Here is a 20,885-nt window from a genome sequence, read left to right on the forward strand (position 1 = left end):
GTGCTAGAAATTAATGGACACTGAACATTTTCTTCCTGTGCACCAATCAGTTACTTGCATATTCCAGCAAGTCCTGACTTAAGATGGTTCAGCTGGACATTGGTGTCACATGCATATATTCTTTTCAGGTGAATTTTTTTTATGTTTTTAAGACAGAGTTTCTCTGTGTAGCCCTGGCTGTCCTGAAACTTACTCTGTAGACCAGGCTGGCCTTGAACTCAGAGATTCGTCTGCCTCTGCCTCCCAGGATTAAAGGTGTGTGCCACCATCATCCAGTGGGCTAATTATCTAAATTAATTCAGGTTCAAATGATTAGCGATCAGATCCAATCTCCAACTGTACCTGCAGACTACATATTCTCCAACTCAACCAGCAATTACTCTTAGTGTTGTTCATCTTTCCTTAAATAATGGAGTAAACCAGCTGCTTACATCACATTGAGATTGAGTTGGGTAAAGGACAGAGATGGAGAGCAGGGAAAGAGATATCTTGAAAGAGGGAGCCATTGTGGGGTAGCGAGAAATCAGGCACTAGGAAAACTCCCAGGAAACCACAAGGATGACCCCAGCTAAGAATCTAAGCAATAGTGGAGAGGACGCCTAAACTGGCCTTCCCCTGTAATCAGCTTGATGACTACCTTAATTGTCATAGAACCTTCATCCAGCAACTGATGGAAGCAGATGCAGAGATCCACAGTGAAGCACTGGGTCGAGCTCCTGGAGTCCAGTCAAAAAGAGGCAGAAGTATGAGCAAAGGGGTCAAGACCATGATGGGGGAAACCCACAGAAACAGCTGACTCAAGGTAGTGGGAGCTCACTGATCCTGGACTGACAGCTGTGGAACCAGCCTAAGACCAAACTAGGCCCTCAGAATATGACTGACAGTTGTGTTGCATGGGCAGTTGGTGGGGCCACTAGCAGTGGAACCAGGATTTATCCCTAGTGCATGAACTGACTTTTTGGCACCCATTCCCTATGGAGGGATACATTCCTCAGCCTAGATACAGGAAGGAGGGCCTTGGTTCTGCCTCAAGTGATGTGACAAACTTTATTGACTCCCCATGGGGGAATCTCACCCTCTCTGAGGAGTGGATGGGGGTGAGGTGGGGAGAAAGTAGAAGAAGTGAGAGGATGGGAGGGAGAGGGGGCTGGGATTTGCTTGTAAAATAAGATTGTTTTAAAAATAAAAAATAATAAGAAGACGGCAGTGAGATGGCTCAGCAACAAAGGCACTTGCTTCCTGACAATCTGAGTTCAAACCCCAGCACTCAAGGAATAGGAGAAACCCACTCCACAAAGCTGTTCTCACGTGTGCACCACATACTCATACATTCATAATGAGTAAATAAATGTAATTTTAGAAGAAAAATTATGAATAATTTGGAGATTAATTTAAGTCTTCAGGAGGATGTACATAAGCCATATGCAAAAACTATGCCATTAGAATGGCATCTATGTAGACCAGAACATGTCAAGGTTTTGCCATCAGTGAGGTGTGGAGTGCTAGAACCAGTCCCCTATGGATATCAAAGGATGGTTCTAACATGTTTGTGCATCTATACTTTCGTGGGGGGGGGTGTAAATATTTGTATATTTCCTCATATTACCCAGTAACTAAGGCTGAGAGACTGGATGGCCCTTGGCTTACTGATTTATATTTGTGTTAAAACCATGCTTCCCATTGCTTCCTATTTCATGTTTTACTTTTGTTCTTAGACCATTCGTGCCCATCTTCTTTCCCCACTGGTGACACATGTATGACTTACCTGAAGACCCACGCATGACACCAAAGAATTTCATGGCCTTATTAGCTGACAGGGGCTACCATGCACGGCAGGTGATGTGCTCAAGGGAGGGCAGAAGGTACCAGAAGAGGAGTGGCAGGTGTGTCCACTACCTTGTGTTTGTCAGCATTTGTTTGTACCTGTTCTCAGACAGGCAAAGAGGGAATAGCTCCAAATCTGAGAAACAAATCCTAATTTTATATGTAAAGGTGATTTACATATGAAGCTTGACAGTTGCGCAGAAATCCAGCCATTCGAATGTTCTACAGTTACAGAGAGGAATATTGAAATCACCCAGGATGTGGTTGATGCTGTTTTAACTTTATCATACATACCGTACTAATATAAATGATTTGTTTTCAAGGTATTTTAACATTCTTTTACTTTTAGCCAAATAACCGAATTATGTGTAGCTGTGTTTTGTAGTTCATGCCTGTGAATCACATAATTAGGAGAAGGATTATGAGTTCAAGGTCAGATTGGGCTATATAGGAAGATCTTGTCTAAAAATAAATGAAAAGCAAAATATTTTAAGCTCTTTATACAACTTCAACACACATATATCTTTTGAAAAACATTCAGAGGCTGAGAAAGGGGATTCTTGCAAGTTTGGAGCCAACCTGGACAACACAGTGAGCTCAGAGCACCCTGGCCTACAATATAATACCCAGTCTCAGAAGAACAACAACAAAAAAAGTCTATTTTTTAAATGAAGTCCATCATTCTCTTTTCTTTTTAAAATTTCCGTTTATTTGTTTTTATTTATTTGTATAGAGGACTTCTAGTGGGCCTCAGTTTACATGTAGAGATCACAGAATGATCCTCTGGTGTCAGTTCTGTCTGTACTGTCTGGTGGGTTAGAGAGAAAATTCAGGTCCTCAGTTGGTGGCAAGTGACTTTACACTCTCAGTCACCTCACTCACCCCATCGGGGTTTTTAAGCTTCATTTGCATGACAAAACTCAAGGAAAACCAGGGTAGGGAACAAAGAGAAACTGCAGCCCACCTCACAGGTAAGACAGGGGCATAGTTCAAGAACAAACTGATGCAGATGTAAGCTTCCTGGTCATTTCCTTTTTTTCTGTCTTTTCCTGTCCTTTTTTTAAATTGGTTTTTATTGAGCTTTACATTTTTCTCTGCTCCCCTCCCTGCCTCTCCCCTCCACTTCAACCCTCCCCCAAGGTCCCCATGCTCCCAATTTACTCAGGAGATCTTGTCTTTTTCTACTTCCCATGTAGATTAGATCTATATAAGTCTCTCTTACTGTCCTCATTGTAGTCTAAGTTCCCTGGGACTGTGATTTGTAGGCTGGTTGTCTTTGCTTTATGTTTAAAAACCACTTACGATGGGGCTGGAGAGATGGCTCAGTGGTTTTAAAAGCACTGCCTGCTTTTCCAGAGGTCCTGAGTTCAATACCCAGCAACCACATGGTGGCTCACAACCATCTGTAATGAGATCTGGCGCCCTCTTCTGGAGTGCGGGCATACAAGGAGGCAGAATGTTGTATACATAATAAATAAATCTAAAAAAAAAAAAAACAAAAAAAAAACCACTTACGAGTTAGTACATGTGATAATTGTCTTTCTGTGTCTGGGTTACCTCACTCAAAATAATGTTTTCTAGCTCCATCCATTTTCCTGAAAAACTCAAGATGTCGTTATTTTTTTCTGCTGTGTAGTACTCCATTGTGTAAATGTACCACATTTTCCTTAACCATTCTTCGGTTGAGGGGCATTTAGGTTGTTTACAGGATCTGGCTATGACAAACAAAGCTGTTATGAACATAGTTGAGCACATGTCCTTGTGGCATGATTGAGCATCCTTTGGATATATACCCAAAAGGGGTATTACTGCATCTTGAGGAAAGTTGTTTCCTAATTTTCTGAGAAATCGCCACACTGACATCCAAAGGGTCTGTACCAGCCTGTGTTCCCACCAGCAATGCAGGAGTGTTCCCTTTAGCCCATAACCTCTCCAGCATAAATTATCAATATTTTTGATCTTGACCATTCTTACAGGTATAAGATGGAATCTTAGAGTTGTTTTGATTTGCATTTCTCTGATGACTAAGGATGTTGAACATTTCCTTAAGTGTCTTTCAGCCACTTTAGATTCCTCTGTTGAGAGTTCTTGGTTTAGGTCTGCACTCCATTTTTTTTATTGGATTATGTGCTCTTTTGGTGACCAATTTCTTGAGTTCTTTGTATATTTTGGAGATCAGACCTCTGTCTGATGTGGGGTTAGTGAAGATTTTTTTCCCTTTCTGTAGGCTGTCATTTTGTTTTGTTGATCGTGCCCTTTGCTTTACAGAAGCTTTTCAGTTTTCAGGAGGTCCCATTTATTAATTGTTTCTCTCAGTGTCTGTGCTGCTGGGGTTATACTTAGGAAGTGGTTCCCTGTGCCAGTGCGTTCAAGCGTACTTCCCACTTTCTCTTCTATAAGTTCAGCGTGGCTGGCTTTATGCTGAAGTCTTTGATCCATTTGGACTTGAGTTTTGTGCATGTTGATAGATATTGGTCTATTTTCATTCTTCTACATGTTGATATCCAGTTATGCCAGCACCATCTGTTAAATATGCTTAATTTTTTCCATTTGATATTTTTTGCTTCTTTGTCAAAAATCAGGTGTTCAAAGATGTATGGATTAATATCCAGGTCTTTGATTCAGTTCTATTTGTCCTCCTGTCTGTTCTTATGCCACTACCAGGCTGTTTTCAGTACTGTGGCTCTGTAGTAGAGTTTGAAGTTAGGGATTGTGATGCCTCCAGAAGTTCTTTTATTGTACAGGATTGTTTTGACTATCCTAGGCTTTTTCCTTTTCCATATGAAGTTGAATACCATTCTTTCGAGGTCTCTGAAGAATTTTGCTGAGATTTTGATGGGCATTGCATTTAATTGGTAGATTGCTTTTGGTAATATTGCCATTTTTACTATGTTAATTCTGCCTACCCAAGAGCATAGGAGATCTTTCCACTTTCTGGTGTCTTCTTCAATTTCTTTTTTCAAGGATTTATAGTTCATGTCGTACAAGTCTTCCACTTGTTTGGTTAAAGTTACTCTGAGATATGTTATGCTGTTTGTGGCTATTATGAAGGGTGTTGTTTCTCTGATTTCTTCCCCAACCCTTTTATCATCTGTGTGCAGGAGGGCTACTGATATTTTTTTAGTTAATCTTGTATTCTGCTACATTACTAAAAGTGTTTATGAGTTGTAGAAGCTCCTTGGTAGAATTTTTGGGATAGGTTATGTAAACTATCATATCATCAGCAAACAGTGAGAGTTTGGCTTCTTCTTTTCCGATTTGTATCCCCTTGATCTCCATTTGGTGTCTTATTACTCTATCTAGGACCTCAAGAGCTATATTGAATAGATATGGAAAGAGTGGACATCCTTGTCTTGTTGCTGATTTCAGTGGAATTGCTGGGAGTTTCTCTCCATTTAGTTTGATGTTAGCTATTGACTTTCTGTATATTGTCTTTATTGTGATTAGGTATGTTCCTTGTATCCCTGCTCTCTCCAAGACCTTCATCATGAAGGGATGTTGTATTTTGTCGAAAGCTTTTTCGGCATCTAATGAGATGATAATGTGGTTTTTATTTTTCAGTTTGTTTATATGGTGAATTATGTTGACAGATTTTTGTATGTTGAACCATCCATGCATCTCTGGGATGAAGCTGACTTGATCATGGTGAACGATGGTTCTGATGTGCTCTTGGATTTGATTTGCCAGTATTTTATTTAGTATTTTTGCATCAATGTTCATGAGTGAGATTGGTCTGCAATTCTCTTTCTTAGTAATGTTTTTGTGTGGTTTGTGTATCAGGGTATTTGTAGCCTCATAAAAAGAGTTTGGCAATGTTCCTTCTGTTTTTATTGTGTGGAACAATTTGAGGAGTTTTGGTATTAAGTTCTTCTTTAAAAGTCTTGTGGAATTCTGAGTTAAAACCATTTGGTCCTGGGCTTTTTTTGGCTGGGAGACATTTGATGACTGTTTCTATTTCTTCAGCAGTTATAGGTCTGTTTAATTTGCTTATCTGGTCTTGATTTAATTTTGGTAAGTGATATTTATCCAGAAAGTTGTCCATTTCCTTTAAGTTTTCCAATTTTGTAGAGTACAAGTTTTCGAAATATGACCTGATGATTCTCTGGATTTCCTCTGTGTCTGTTGTTATGTCCCCCTTTTCATTTCTGATTTTGTTAATTTGGTTATTCTCTCTCTCTGCCTTTTGGTTAGTTTGGATAAAGGTTTGTCGATTTTGCTGATTTTCTCAAAGAACTAACGAACCAACTCTTTGTCTCATTGATTCTTTGTATTGTTTTCTTTGTTTCTATTTTGTTGATTTCAGATCTCACTTTGATTATTTCCTGCCATCTAGTTCTCTTAAGTGAATTTGCTTCTTTTTATTCTAAAGTTTTCAAATGTTCTGTTAATTCACTAGTGTGGGATTTTTCTCAGCTTCTTTATGTAGGCATTTAGTGCTATGAACTTTCCTCTTAACGCTGATTTCATTGTGTCCCATACATTTAGGTATGTTGTGTGGTCATTTTCATTGAATTTTAGGAAGTCTTTAATTTCTTCCTTTATTTCTTCCTTGACTCATTGATGATTCAGATGAGCATTGTTTAATTTCCATGTGTTTATGGGCTTTCTGAAATTAGTATTGCTGTTGACTTCTAGTTTTAAACCATGGTGATCTGATAAGATACATCGGGTTATTCCATTTTTTTGTATTTGTTGAGGTTTGTTTTGTTGTTGAGTATGTGGTCAATTTTTGAGGAGGTTCCATGAGGTTCTTAGAAGAAGGTATATTCTTTCCTGTTTGGATGGAATGTTCTATAGATGTCTGTTAAGTCCATCTGAGTCATAACATCTGTTAGTTCCCATATTTCTCTGTTCATTTTTGTCTTATTGACCTGTCCAGTGGTGAGAGGGGAGTGTTGAAGTCTCCCACTATTAGTATGTGGGGGTTTAATGTATAATTTAAGCTTTAGAAGTGTTTCTTTTACATATGAGGGTGCCCTTGTATTTGGGGCATAGATGTTCCTCCTGATGGATTTTTCCTGTGACTAATATGAAATGTCCTTCTTTGTCTCTTTTGATTGATTTTAGCTTGAAGTCTATTTTGTTAGATATTAGGATAGTTACTCCTACTTTGTAAGAGTCTGCACTTTCCAATGGGGTGTGAATACGTGTCCACAGTTACGTGAACACTACTTGTTTCTTAGGTCCATTTGATTGGAATATGTTTTCCCAACCCTTTACAATGAGACGATGTCTGTCTTTGTGCTTGAAATGTGTTTCTTGTACGCAGAAGAAGAATGGATTCTGGTTTCGTATCCAGTCTGTTAGCCTATGCCTTTTTATAGGTAAGTTGAGTCGATTTATATTAAGGGATATTAATGACCAATGATTGCCATCTCCTGTTAATTTAGTTTTCATTGTTGGTGATGTTAACTTGTGCGTTTTCCCCTTCTTTGGGATTTGCTGCTATGAGACCATCAATTGTCTGTGTTTTTGTTGGTGTAGCCAACTTCTTTGGGTTGGCGTTTTTCTTCTAGTATTTTGTGTAGGGCTGGGTTTGTGGCTAGGTGTTGGTTAAATCTGGATTTGTCGTGGAATATTTTGTTTTGTCCTTCTATGGTGATTGAAAGTTTTTCTGGGTTTAGCCGTCTGGGCTGGCATCCATGGTCTCTTAATGTCTGTATAAGGTTTGACCATGACCTTCTGGCTTTCATTGTCTCCACTGAGAAGTCAGGTGTAATTCTGATAGGTCTACCTTTATATGTTACTTGGCCTTTTTCCTTTGCAGCTCTTAATATTCTTTCTTTACTCTGTATGTTTGATATTTTCATTATTATGTGGCAAGAGGACTTTTTTTTTGACCCAGTCTATTTGGTGTTCTGTAAACTTCTTGTATCTTCATAAGCATATCTTTTTTTAGGTTGGGAAAGTTTTATTCTATGATTTTGTTAAATATATTTCCTCTGCTTTTGGGTTGAACTTCTTCTCCTTCTTCTATACCTATTCTTCTTAGATTTGACCTTTTCATGGTGTCCCATATTTCCTGGATGTTTTGGGTTAAGCTTTTGTTAGATTTAGTGTTTTCTTTAACTGATGAATCTATTTCCTCTATTGTATCTTCACAGCTTGAGATTCTCTCTTCCATCTCTTACATTCTGCTGTTCATGCTTGCGTTTGTGCTTCCTCATCATTTTCTCATGACTTCTGTTTCTATAATTCCTTTGGCTTGTGTTTTCTGTATTGTCTCTATTTCAGTTTTCAAGTCTTGAATAGTTTCTTTCATACATTTGATTGCTTTTTCTTGGTTTTCTTTAAGTGATTTGCTGATGTCTTCCAATTTTTTGTTTGTCTTTTCCTCAATTTCTTTGAGAGAATTTCTCATTTCCTCTTTAAGAGTTTCAAACATTCTCCTGAAGTTATTTTTAGGTCATTTTCTTCTGTTTCATCTATATTTGGTTGTTCAAGTCTTGGAGTTGTAGGGTTTTTACTGGTGTTGTGTTGCTCTTTGTGGTGTTGCGTGTGTTCTTACCTTTTCCAGTTATCTTTTCCTCTAATAGGTGTGGTTGGGGCTGTCTGAGATTCTGTTGATTAATCTTCCAGGTGCCAGAGAATCCAAAGCTCAGATGGTTGTTCCTCATGGTGCAGTCAGTGCCACAGTTCTAGTTACCCTGTTATTTAGTCTGTGTTCCTGGAGATAGCTCAGCACTCCTGGGCTTTGCTCTGCTCCCTTGGAGTTCGCTATCTCAGGCCTATTTTGGCCTTTGACCCATTTTTGTAAATCCTGGTCTGGATCGACTTCTGCTGAGGTCCCTGGCTTGGAGTTGGTCCTGCAAAGGTCTCTGGCTCCAGTCTACTGCCTTGGAGTTTCAAGGCTCAGGTGTACCCAGAACCGCAAAGGACCTGACTCAGGCCTACTCCCTCTGAGGTCCCAGACTCACTCCTGGACCAGCAGAGATCTCTGGTTCCTGCCTATTCCCTTTGATGTATCAGATCAACGTCCAGACCCATAAAGGTACTGGCTCAAGCTTACTCCCTCTGAGGTCCCAGACTCATACATGGACCTGCAGAGATCTCTGGTTCCCGCCTACTCCCTTGGAGGTCCCAGATTCATGCCCAGCCTGGCAGAGGTCTGGCTCAGGCCTAGTTCCTCAGAAGTCCTAGACCCACACCCAGACCCACTGGGATCCTGGCTTAGGTCTACTCCCTTGAAGGTCCCAGATTCATGTCCGGACCCTCAGCACCCTCAGCAGTCTCTGGCTCTGGCTCACTCCCTCAGTGGTTACTCCCCTGTACCTGTTCAGGGGGAGTTCGCTGTGGCAGTCCTGCCTGGTCCACCAGAGTCCCGGGTCTCCCATGTCATTTCTACACCAACTTCCTAGAATAATTTATAGACTACAATCAAAATATAGCAATCTCAGGACTGTGGCTGTGGCATGCTTAGCAAAGTGCTTGCCTGGCTTGCAATAGGAGACCTGAGTTTGATCCACAGCACCACATAAACCAGGTGTGGTGGTGCATGCCGGTAAGTCCACTCTTCTGGAGGTAGAGTCGGGAGAATCAGAAGTTCAAGACCATCTTCTCTTCAATTACACAGAGAGCTCAAGGCTAGCCTGAGTCACATGAAACTCTGTCTCAATGAAGACAGCAACTGGATAAAAGTTTTGTGTTTTTATGAGTTAATTCTCATTTACACTTGGTGTCTAGTAATTCTTTTGTGGTGCTGGAACTGAAATCCACAGCCTTTCATGCACTAGGCAGGCACTCTACCACTGAACTACATCCTCAGGCCTTCGTTTCTCAGTTCATCAGCTTAGTCTTTGCTCCCCTCTGACAAAATCACCCTCCAAAGATGATAGCAGTGCCCACCCACTGAAGACGTGAAGATATTCAGGTTATATGGCAAGTGCGTGGAAGATCCTGGCTCCCCAAGTTAGTGCAATGTTGTTTTAACTTCATGAAAATATTTGATGACAATATCTTCAACCTGCCTGGGCAAACGAGCACTGTCCATTTGGAAGCCGCGCCCCCACCAAAACCAGACTCAGTCTAGATAGTGAGTGTTCACTCTTCTTTCAGATCAGCGCTGCCTGCTGAGTTGCTGGAGCCATTCCTTTTCCTTTGCTTTTCCTTCTTTCTTTTGTTTTTCTTTTGCCTTACATTTACCGACACTGTAAAACATATCTTGGGTAAATTCATCGATTAACTGTAAAAGTCAATGAAAATCAAGGCCTAGTCAGGACTTCCGGTGAAGAGAAGGAAGGGTTGGAAGAAAGATAAAGGAAGAGGGTTGGGGATCAGGGGCCACCACCTCTGAGCTACTTTGTTGTCGCTATGATCAAATGCCTTGAGGAAAGGAATTCAAAGAGTAGGCTGAAGAGGTGACTAAATGGTTAAGACTGCAAAGACTGCTCTTCCAGAGAACCTCAGTTTGGTTTTCAGCACCCATATTAGGTGGCTCACAACTACCAGGAACTTCAGCTTCAGGGGGTCCAACGCTTCTTCTGGTTTCTGAGGGCACTTAATACACACCTGGTATTCAATATATACGCACATAAATAAAATTTAAAGACAGAAAGGGTTTGTTTTAGCTCGCAGTTCAACAGCATAGTTTATCATTTCAAGGGAGGAAAGTCGTGGGGGCAGGATCTTGAGGCTGCTCAAGATCCACATTCAGGAAGCAGAGGTGCCGAGTGCTCACTAGTCAGCTCTCCTTCTCCTTGGCCCTTCAGCCTAAGACCCCAGCCCTCCGTATGGTCTTTCACACAGTTAAGACAGATCTTCCTGCTTTAACGAACCTACTCTGGACAGTCCCTCTCCGAAGCGCTCAGAGGCTGACCTAATCTAGATAATTCCTCAGGGACATGCCACTGGCCTTGTGTCGTAGGTGACTGCAGATCCTGTCAAGCTGACAAGTGACATTAAACAGGACATGGAGGGGGAAAAACCCAGAACATGGAGGAACTTACCAGAGCTCTTCCTACACAGTCAGCAGAGCTAGGGTTTGCTCCTTTTTCTCTTTTCCGAGTAAAAGTTCATTTTTATGCAGGGCCGACTGGGATATTCCACACCAGGTGGTGTGTGGCTTTTGCTATTTGTATGTCACAAGGTTGCCATTTAGGTTAGGTGAATTGGTTAAAAAGCACTGTTGTGTGATATCCCAACCCACCTTACACAAGGCCCTTTAAAGTCACTACACTATATATGACTAAAGCCCAAACTCCTCTTTCCGGGCTAGGAATGTAAGTCGTGCAGCAACGTGCTTGCGTGGCATACTCGAAGCTCTGGATGTAAAATAAAATGGGTGTAAAAGATACACACTTATAATCCCAGCACTTTGGAGACTGAGGCAGGAGGACCAAAAGCTCAGGATCATCCCCACCAACGATGCAAAATTGAGGCCAGTGCCAGCCTGGGTTACATGAGATTGTCTCAAAATTATTTCCTCTGCCGATGCCTCCGCCAAGTGTGATTTGCCTGTATGCCGGGCATTCTCCAATTCTTTCATCAACAGCAGTCTTCGCCCAGCTAAGCCCATCTCCTTTTAGCTCTCCTCCACTACTGGGTCCCTGAAAAGACTTCCCCCCGATTCCACCCAAATCTCCATTTCCCTACAAAGTCTGCCTTCAAACTTCCAAGTTCAAAGCACAGTGATGGCTTTTGAGGAGAAAGTTCAGAGTTTGGAGCAGCTAAAACCAAATTAATTCCACATTATTTTTGGCGAGTGTGCTCCAAATGTTGGTGCCAGATGGACTTCTGGTATGCCAACATGGTAGACCTGGGTTAAAGCCCGTCAGTCTCTCCCAAAGGAACTAAGGCTGTTGGCCACTGCTTTGAGCCTCAGCGCACTAACATGGTATCGCTTCATCCATTTCTCTTGGCCACTGTCAGGTATGCGCTCATTCAACAGATAAGTACTGAATGCCAACTGAGGCAAGTTACTGCCCAGAGTGTGGGAAAGATAGCAATAGTGAAACATATCCTGACTCTCTAGGAGCGTTTTGTCTGCTAGGAAGGCCGGTCCAGTGGAGTGTGATTAAATGCTGGGAAAATGGAGGAGTAAGGACACCCAGGAAGAAGAGGCATTGGTGATAGGCCTTGGAGGAGGAGAAAATGTGAGGACCAGGTGTCTCAGCATGAAAGTATCAAGGGACGATGCTGAAGGACGCGCACCCGGAGGAGTAGGTCGCATCTGGCTAGGGAGGGCCTGGAGTGTCGCATTCCAGAGTGAAGCTTTATGGGTACTGGATTTTTGTGCAAAATTGTTTTCCAGGAAGCACTCAGGACTACTGAAAGAGAGGCAGAAATCAGCCGAAAGCTGTCCAGACAGTCTGAAACATTCTTTGTAACGAGCCAGTGGTACTCTGGGGACTGCACTTAAGGGCAAATGTTAAAAGGGAAGGGACAGTCTTTGCTTTCATCGGCTCACCTTCTTCCTTTCTCTTGTGCTGACACCTTCTCTTCTTCTCACTCTTGTGCTCACTCTGGCTGACCTAGCCCTCTGTCTTCCTGGGGGCCCTTGGCAAAAGAAGCTGCTGGGCTCTGGGTTTAGGCCCAAATGCTAAAAGAAAAATGTTGATGGAACAGGTTTCAACCTGAAGTGGGGATGGTGCACACCTATAATGCCAGTACATGGGAAGATGAGGCAGGAAGATCAGGAGTTTGAGGCTAGCCTGGGCTACATGAGAGGTTGTCTAGAAACAGAAATAGGATTTCCGATCTCACTTTTCTTTCTCATACGAACAGATGGACTTCACTCTGGCCATTGACAGCTGCAGACTCCAACCTCACTTGCAAGCCCAGTAATTATCCAAAGAGCTTTAGCGGGAGCTCAGTGACAGAATGCTTGCCTAAGCACAAGGCCCTGCGTCTGGCCCTCAGAACTGCTTTTAAAAAAGAGGGAAAGAAAAAGAAATTATTTTTAGAGACGGGAAGTAAAAGAAATGGCGTACTCCACAGGACCCAGAAACCCTACCAACTAAGTCTTATTAATTTTATTTTATTTTAGACAGGGTTTCATGTAATCCAGGCGGCCTCGACCTGTGCTTCAGCCTCTGGAGTGCTAGGATTACAGGCAAGGGTCACCACACCCTGTCTTCTTCTTATTTTTTTTAATGCAAACATCTAATGTTATGGAGACAGAGCAGAACTCTGAGTCAATTCTGGATAAGTCTGTACTATCAGCACAGAGAAATGTTTTTCCCCTTTTCTGCCGCAACGAAGTAAGCCAGGCTTTAAAAAACACACATCTGCGTGTCCATTTTAAACAGAGATAACATCCTTTGGGAGCCTTCCACTTCCTGGTCCCTCTTCTTCCCTTACTTAGTAAGATAAAATTCGCCCCCAGGAGTCTGATCCCTACAGAACCAGACTCAGAAAATGACATCATTCAGACTTGCCAGAGCACTGCACTTTTAAGGGGATTTCAGGATTTCCAGTCACTGTTTCAGCTTGTTAGTTTGAGGTTATTGTTGTTGTTTGGGATTCGTTTTATATTCTTTGACATTTTTATGTAAATGGAGCAATCAGACAACTATCCAAACGCACTTCTGCCTTCCTGAACACATTTGGCAGGGTGAGGCAGGGTGATATCGATAGAGACTAGAGTGTTTCTTCTTCCTTCTCTTGTTCCTAATGAGATGAGATTCCAGGAAAGTGGTAGCAAAAATCGAGTTCGAAACTAACTGCCTCTGTTTGTATGTACACAGGTTTTCTGTCACCAAGTGCCTCTTGGTACACTTTGTCAGTTCCCACTGACCAGAGAGCAAATCACGACCCCTGATAGGGCAGGCACACAGGGACACTAAGGTCACCCTACTTCCCTTCACCAGGGACCTCTTTTGTATGAAGGCTAATCAGGCAGTTCTGTAATCTGAAGCAGTTTTCAATTTAATGGTCCGAAACCCAGGAATAATTAAGACAATAAGAGTGCACACCCATTCAAGGCAGCGATCAATTGTGTATATCTTTGGGGAGGGAAAAGAACTCTTAAGATCCAAAGATAGAAGCTTCAGTGATTTACTAAGCCCCTCCTTGGCAGAAAGGAAAAATGTCCTAATTCATTCCTTTCTCTGGTGAGATCACGGTGCTGGGAAGATCACGGTGCTGGGAGAAATGTAGATTTAAAAATTCCCCTCAAGTTCGAAAGTTTTCAAGGAACTGTTTATTTAAATCATTCATAACTGAGTTTATAAAGCAAGATAGAAATTACCAAAGGACGCTATCATTTTAGTTTAATCTGATACTTATGTAGTTACCGTTCCTTTTAGCCTTTGCTTGAACTCTGAGGGTTGGGGGCCTTTATCAATAACACAGTAGAATCCTCCAGTTGTTTTCTTTCTGTTAAATCTGTAACTGTATCCTGACTTTCTCTCTCAAGACTTCTGAATATTTACAACCTAAGGAGAGTCCTGTTTCTCTAACTCAAGGCCTTTTTAACACACACGCACACGCACGCGCGCGCACACACACACACACACACACACACACACACACACACGAACCCCACATACCATAAAAAGCATTCCTATTTAAAATTAAAAATCCCAATGTCTAGAAACTTTCTTTGTAATTAAAAAAAAAGTTTCAATTCAATTTGATTCCCTAACATCCAAAGTCAATGAATGTTTCCAAAAAATATGCCCCTCAAATTATTTCAAACATCTTGACGAGCATATCTCCAGTTAAATGTTTCAACTCTAAGGCAGATTTATTTTTCTCAGCTGCACCCAAGACCATTGAAATTGCTGCTGCCACCTCTCCCTCCTCACCAGTTACAATTATTTATCAAGGTAATTTCTGACTGTTACTTGGAAAAAAATTGAAAGAAAAAAATTACATGTTATTTTCCAAAAAAAAAAAATAACTGCTTTAAACCAACATTTTGGAAGTGGAGGTGGGGGTTGGGGGTACATGGTGTGCATTTTCTTTCTGGGTCCTAGTTGCCCCATGAGAAGTGTTTGACTCCCCTATTGGAAGCTTGCTAGCATTCTAGTTTGTGAACTGTGCTCCCCTTTTATGCCCAAAATGACCTTCAGGCTACTTTTTAAGGTGATTTTTATCACACTCAGTCAGGAAGGGCCTAATAGGTGAGAAGCCATTTTCAGAGCAGGGCTTGCTACAGATGTCCTAAGAAAATCCTTGAGACACCATCTTTGAAAAAATATTTGAAGATTGTTCACTCGAGTAAATACTTAAGCCTGCCCTCCCTGGCTTTCTTGGGCCTGTAGCCATATTACTCAGCCTCAAAGAATTCATCAATATTCAACTGGCTCTCTTAATATGCTGATGTAGCAAAAGGAGTTTAATAAAGAAAGCTGTTGCCATTTTTCTTCAGAGAACCTGTCACAAATTCATCTTTCATCTTCCAGCGCTGGAATCTTCTGATATTTATGTAGGAAAATTAATGTTTATGTGCAGTAATCCAAACAAACGGACCCACCAAGCCGAACCTTAAAAGCCCAAAGAAAGCCTCTCACCCCCAGGACTCGGGAACTGTATGAATGATCTTGCCGAGGACTTAGACGAGTGTTCGGTCACGTCTGACAAGCCGGCAAACTTTCAGTCCTGTCCACGAGTTATGAAGATATTCATAGAAAAAAATTGTAAGTCCTACTAGTAGTGTTAAGTGCCCACCGAAACTATACACGTTATTCGTCGTGTTGAAAAAAAAAAATCCTGAAAAGAAAGTCTTGGTCTACAAAAATCTTTTTGGCTAATTTTTCTCGGCAGTTTTGCAGACCCTGGAAGACTCTACCGTCCTGCCCTCTCGCCCCCCCCCACAAAAAAACCGAAAATAAGTCCAAATCATCAGAATAAGGCCACGCGATTCTAGCAACGCCTTGAGACTTTGCAATCGTCCTCACAAAACTCAGTTTTCAGATCAGCCCTGAAGAAATATCGCAGTAAAATACAGAAGTACAGAGAAACTTAAGCAGAGCAAGAAGCGGCAGCGCTGAGCACCGCGGAATTCGTGATTTTAGTATCCATCTGCTGTTTTCGCGCCTGCGAGCGTGTTTACCCGTTTTACGATTGCTTTTCGCCCCTTTCTTTTGACACCTGGTGGGTTTTGTTGTAGTTGTTCCAGCTCACGCCTGCGGTTCCAAACTATCCTCACTCGTTCTACCCTCAGCGACAAAACTTAGGCTGTACTCTGGGAGCTAGCATGGAGGACCCCGCGGCCGCACCGCAGCGATCAGAGTGACACTCAACTGCTGGCGTTTCACGGACGTCCGGATGTTTTCGGTAGTCGATGGCGCCCCAGAACCCACTAAGTCCCAGACCAGACAAGAGGTGGCTGGAGTGGAGGTTTAGTCAAGAGCTGCCAACCAGGACAAGGGCCTCTCCCTCGGAGTCCCCAAGCAAACGCGCTAAGTAGTTCCTGTGTAGCGCCTTGCGCCCAGCACTCCACCTGCCCCTGTGGCCCCTTCTGGTCATCTTCTGGAGCCCCCCAGATATGTGGTTGCTACAGGCCAGAGATACCCGTTGCCCTTCCCGTTCAAAGCCATCTGAGTACATCCCGCTCGCTCAAAGATTTGTCCAACCCGGGAAAGGGGTAAAGAAAGCAGAGTTTATGTTTAGCATTCAGGTGCTATTTTATAAGGGATTTCTCCCAGATTTTTAAAATTATTTTTAAATATTTATTTATTTATTTATTTATTTATTTATTTATGTGTGTGTGTGTGTGTGTGTGTGTGTGTGGCAGTCTCTCACATAGCTCAAACTGTCCTCGAACTTGTTATGTAGCCAAGGACACCCTTAAAATTCTGTTTCTCCTGCTCCACCTCCCGAGTGCTGGGATCTCAGGCATGCACCACCATGTTTGGCTTCTTCAGATTTGTGTTGTTAGGACATTTTGCAAATATACAAGAAAGTCGCGAATATAGTACAATGAAAGGCTATTTACTTCCCACCCAGAAGCAACATCATCTGTTAGTTCGTGGCAATGTACCCCCCCTCGAATGTGTGTAGTGTGTGTGTGTATGTGTGTGTGTGTGTGTGTGTGTGTGTCGGCGACATCATTTGAAAATCGCGGCCATCGTTACACTTCATCTCTCTCACTTTGGCACAGACCTTGTCAGAATGTGGACACCCTACTATTAAGTTCAATACCATTCTCTCACCTCCCTAGTAAACAGCGTCGTCTAAGGCTAGCTAGCATACAGAAGAAAGACTCCTTTTCTTTCCTCACCCAAGACTCAAAACTTGTCATGAAGACTTCCCTTCTTGGGCTCGACATATATATAAACTGTTGTTCCCCGTCTCGGTGTCATGCTTACCTACCACCTCCAGAGTGGACCGCCAGGACCTAAGGGAGTCCTCTACCTGAGGGAGAGTTTGGCAGAGTGGTCAGAGCACAGAAGATCCAACAGATCTGGGACACGAATGCGCCCTGAGCACCCCACTCCTGCAGTCTGAGGGTCCCTTATTTCCCCCATCCCATTTCAGGCACACGCACACCCCCAAGAAAAACAATCCCAAGAGGTTTTGCTTAGCCACTCTGTGCCCTGCTGGCAGCCCGGAGGACTAGTGAGAGCAGAGTGGCATTTGTGTTCTGGGTCTTTGAGCGGTCTTTGAGCTGGAGCTGAGCTACCTTGTGTCCTTGGTTTTGCTCTTTTTCCCCCTTTCCCCTTTCTCCTTTTTTTTCCCCCCTCTCCCAGAACCCGAGGCTATGAGGCTCTGGACGTGGCCACTACAGGCTCCCCACGTCCTTCCCAGTCCTTCCTGGCTTCAGGCCAAGGCTCTGGCGCTGAGCGCCCGCACGGCCTCACCCCCCCCCCTTCCGCCCCCGGCCTCGGAACAGAGCGGGCGAATCGCTGGGCGGGGCGCGGAGCAGCGCCTGGCCACACCCCCCCCGTGCCGGCTTTTTCTAGGGCTGCGGCGAGCCACTGGGCGCTGGCTGCTCCCGCTCGCCTCTTGGGGTGCGCTCAGCTCCAGCCCGACTCCAGCCCGACTCCAGCCCGACTCCAGCCCGGCTCCAGCCCGGCTCCAGCTCTGCTCCGGCTCTGCTCCAGCCCTGCTCCAGCCTGGCTCCCGTTCTCCGCCGCCACGCCTCTCTGTGAGCTCCGCACCTCGACTCCCAGCTCCCAACTTTCCGTCCCTCTGTCTCTCAGCGTCCCGCACCCCCGTGACCTCGCGCCCTCCCAAGACCCTGTGCCCGATCTTCTACCCCCCTCAACCCCGCCACAGTCCTCCGCCCTTTCTCTCGCTCCTCATCTGCCCGGACGTCAGTCGGTCTGTCTGTCCGCCTCCCCACCCTCCTTTTCCTTCCTCTGTCCCGCTTCGCTGGTTTGTTCACTAGTTCGACTTGGCGGAGCAGCTTCGCAGGAAAATCCCAGAAACCATTGCAAAAAGCTTACAATGAAATTTAAGAAGTTCTACGATTTCGGCGCCATTTTCGAGTGGAGTGAGAGGTGACTTGCGATCTAAAAAAACAGGGAGGGGAGGGGACTTTTAGGCTGACCTTTCCCGCCCCCCCCCCCAACTATGAGGCTAATCACTTCAGACTGTTACAGATGCGGGGATAATTCCGAAAAAAAAAGTTCTGTGTTGCGCTGAGTGGAGGGTGGGGGTGGGAAGCGTGTTGGGGGGGGGTCGGTGTGGGGAGAGGACAGAGTTTTAAAGTGTCTAGCAAATGAGTGTGCCCCGAGAACACAGAAAATAATCTGAGAAGAGTGAACAGGGAAGAGCAGAGAGAGAAAAGTGAGTGAGGGGCAGTGGTCGGCTGTCAGCCTCGCCAGGGTGGGGAGCGACTGGTTTTGACAGAGTGTAAATGAACTTTAGGCGACTCTCATCTGTAAGCAGTAAAGACTGTCCTGGAAAGAAACGTAAAATTCATTTTACATTGTCTCTCGCTAACTAAAACTTTTCAAGGTTGTTTAGCTCTTCCAGTACGAAACTCGACGTTGGAAAAGTTTGGCTCGAAGGTGCGGAGGACGTGTACACCGTGCGTTTTGGGTGTGGGGACGCAAGGCATCTGCAAAAGACAGACGTTCTCAACTGTGAAGAGAGGAAGAGGCGTAGTCTTTGGCTCTTAAATCATTTGGCCAAACACGTCGCAGTTCTGAAAGGGGTGGGGCCAGGGCAACTCCAAAGTATTGATTCTTTGTCTATTCTATCAGCGTATGACCCTCTCCAGAAGTGACCAGACGCCTCTTTGTGTTCTCCTTTCGTAAGTAAAGTTCAACCCAAGAGGAAATACGTAAGCCAGGGGAGTGAGAAGACTTTTAAGGGATTTAAGTCGTTGTAGGGTTACTGGAAGAAAAGAAATCGGTGAGGTAAAATATATAGATGAATTTGGTTCCGGTGTGTTCGTTAACAAAATGATCTAGAAGGACACTGATGGTACTTCTAATGAACTTACTTTTTTTTTTTAAAGTAATCAACTAAGGAAATGTTGAATTAGGATTGGCTTTAATCTATTATGTGATGACTCACATTTGTGGGGGTACATAAAATTAAATTGGGGGAAAGTTATGTATCTTTAAAGTATAATTGTAACTTTACTAAACATGTTTTTTTCTCTCTTTCCCTCTCTCTTTTTAAGGGCGACCATCAACGGTTTTTTTCTCCATTATTCCGTGTCCATGTAAAAATGATTTGTAATATAACCAAGACAAGATGGAATTTAGAAACTCCAACTTAAGGAGTGGGGCTATTATTATTAATGGCTTTATTTATCATGAACTCATGGCTTTATTATTAGTGCATTTGTTAGCACTGGATCACAATCTGTTGTGTTAGGCATTTTGTACTTAGTTTAATTACATACTCTGTATATTTAATTAATCAATTAGTTAATAGGACCCAGCATTCATTGTACTAGTTTTGAATAACGGACATAATTTTAAATGAAAATAACGGAAGTTTGGCTAGCTTAAATCTCTGTTTATGTATATAGGATACTTTCAAAGGCAGTATAGTTTTATTGTTTTAATTATTAGGCCTGTGGCTAAGGACCGAAGGAATTTTGTGTGTGCTTGTTTTGTTTAAACAAAAGGAAATGAATGACTGGAACTTACTGCTCATGTGTCCATTTTGAGAGTCAAGAACGGGAGCGTGCACAGTGCCGGCCATTTCAAGACAAGGGTTTCTGTGGAGTTGCTCGAGAAGGAACCATTTGACATCAAGTATTTAAAGTTCTTGATTTGTGGTTTGATAAGTGACATTGACAAATGTAAAGTATTTGTGAATAAGTTTGAATAACCTGCAATGTGTGAAAACATCCAGGGGTTTCATCTATAGAACATTCTCATGTTTAAAATCAACTACTGACAAGGTGTTTACTGTAAGAGTGGAGGAAACTATTAGACGTGAGTTAAAAACCAACTGTAGCTACCCACAGGGGTTTTTTTTTAATCAAAAGTTCCTTGCATAAATTTCCAATAAATGACCCAAAACTGGGGACAATAAATGGGACTTAGACAAGGCAGCAGGAAGTTTCACCAAGACTTTGGAGCTGGCAAGAGTGATCCAGATGTTACCAAATTGTCTCAATTTATTTAATCTCATTTTTCATCTCCTTTCTGAGGTAAGAGTTACCCCCCACCCCATTATCCACCAATACACTTTTCCAATATTCATGGTAAGGGTGTGTAAAAGCCACACCCTTCACCTCTCCTGAAGCAAGCAAAGTTCTAAGAAGTGCTAGCTTATGAAAAGTCTGTCAACCTGGAGTGATATGTCCTAAGCAGCATACATTGTACTTAATCCTCACCAGGGAGCAGGGCAAGGAGGGGCTCCTTCTACTCACAGAGACTTTCTTCATCCGCAGGTACCCCAGTGCGACCCCCACCCTCGTTGGCTCCGAAGGGATGCAGCAGCAATTCATGTTTTGGAGTATTGCCAAGGTTCAAAACATGAAGCGCTGCACCACCCCTTCGCGGGAAAAGTAGAAGGTGGGGGCCAGCAAAGCAGACTCCTAAAAGCCCCAAAGCAGGTAGGTGGGAGGGCAGGGGCTTGCGGTCCATCCTTCCCCTGATCAGGGCCTTAGTCTAGTGAGGGCCACTCTGCACTGTTCAAGGGCCTGGGAGGGGGTGACGGCCAAGCAAGCTGGGCATGCGCTTGGAGGAGGGACAAGGTATCCT

The 20,885-nt window shown here is 43.3% G+C and overlaps 1 long non-coding RNA gene across 1 annotated transcript; it reads left to right on the plus strand.

Moving 5' to 3' along the window:
* Positions 1–17,731: 17,731 nt before the first annotated feature.
* Positions 17,732–20,127, plus strand: LOC125410728 (uncharacterized). Its single transcript, XR_015736975.1, has 4 exons — positions 17,732–18,212; positions 18,673–18,816; positions 18,921–18,970; positions 19,346–20,127. It is a non-coding gene; the product is annotated as an uncharacterized LOC125410728 (long non-coding RNA).
* Positions 20,128–20,885: the final 758 nt, after the last annotated feature.

The sequence above is a fragment of the Myodes glareolus genome, chromosome X (assembly GCF_982192425.1).
Source record: "Myodes glareolus chromosome X, mMyoGla1.1, whole genome shotgun sequence".
NCBI lineage: Eukaryota > Metazoa > Chordata > Mammalia > Rodentia > Cricetidae > Myodes > Myodes glareolus.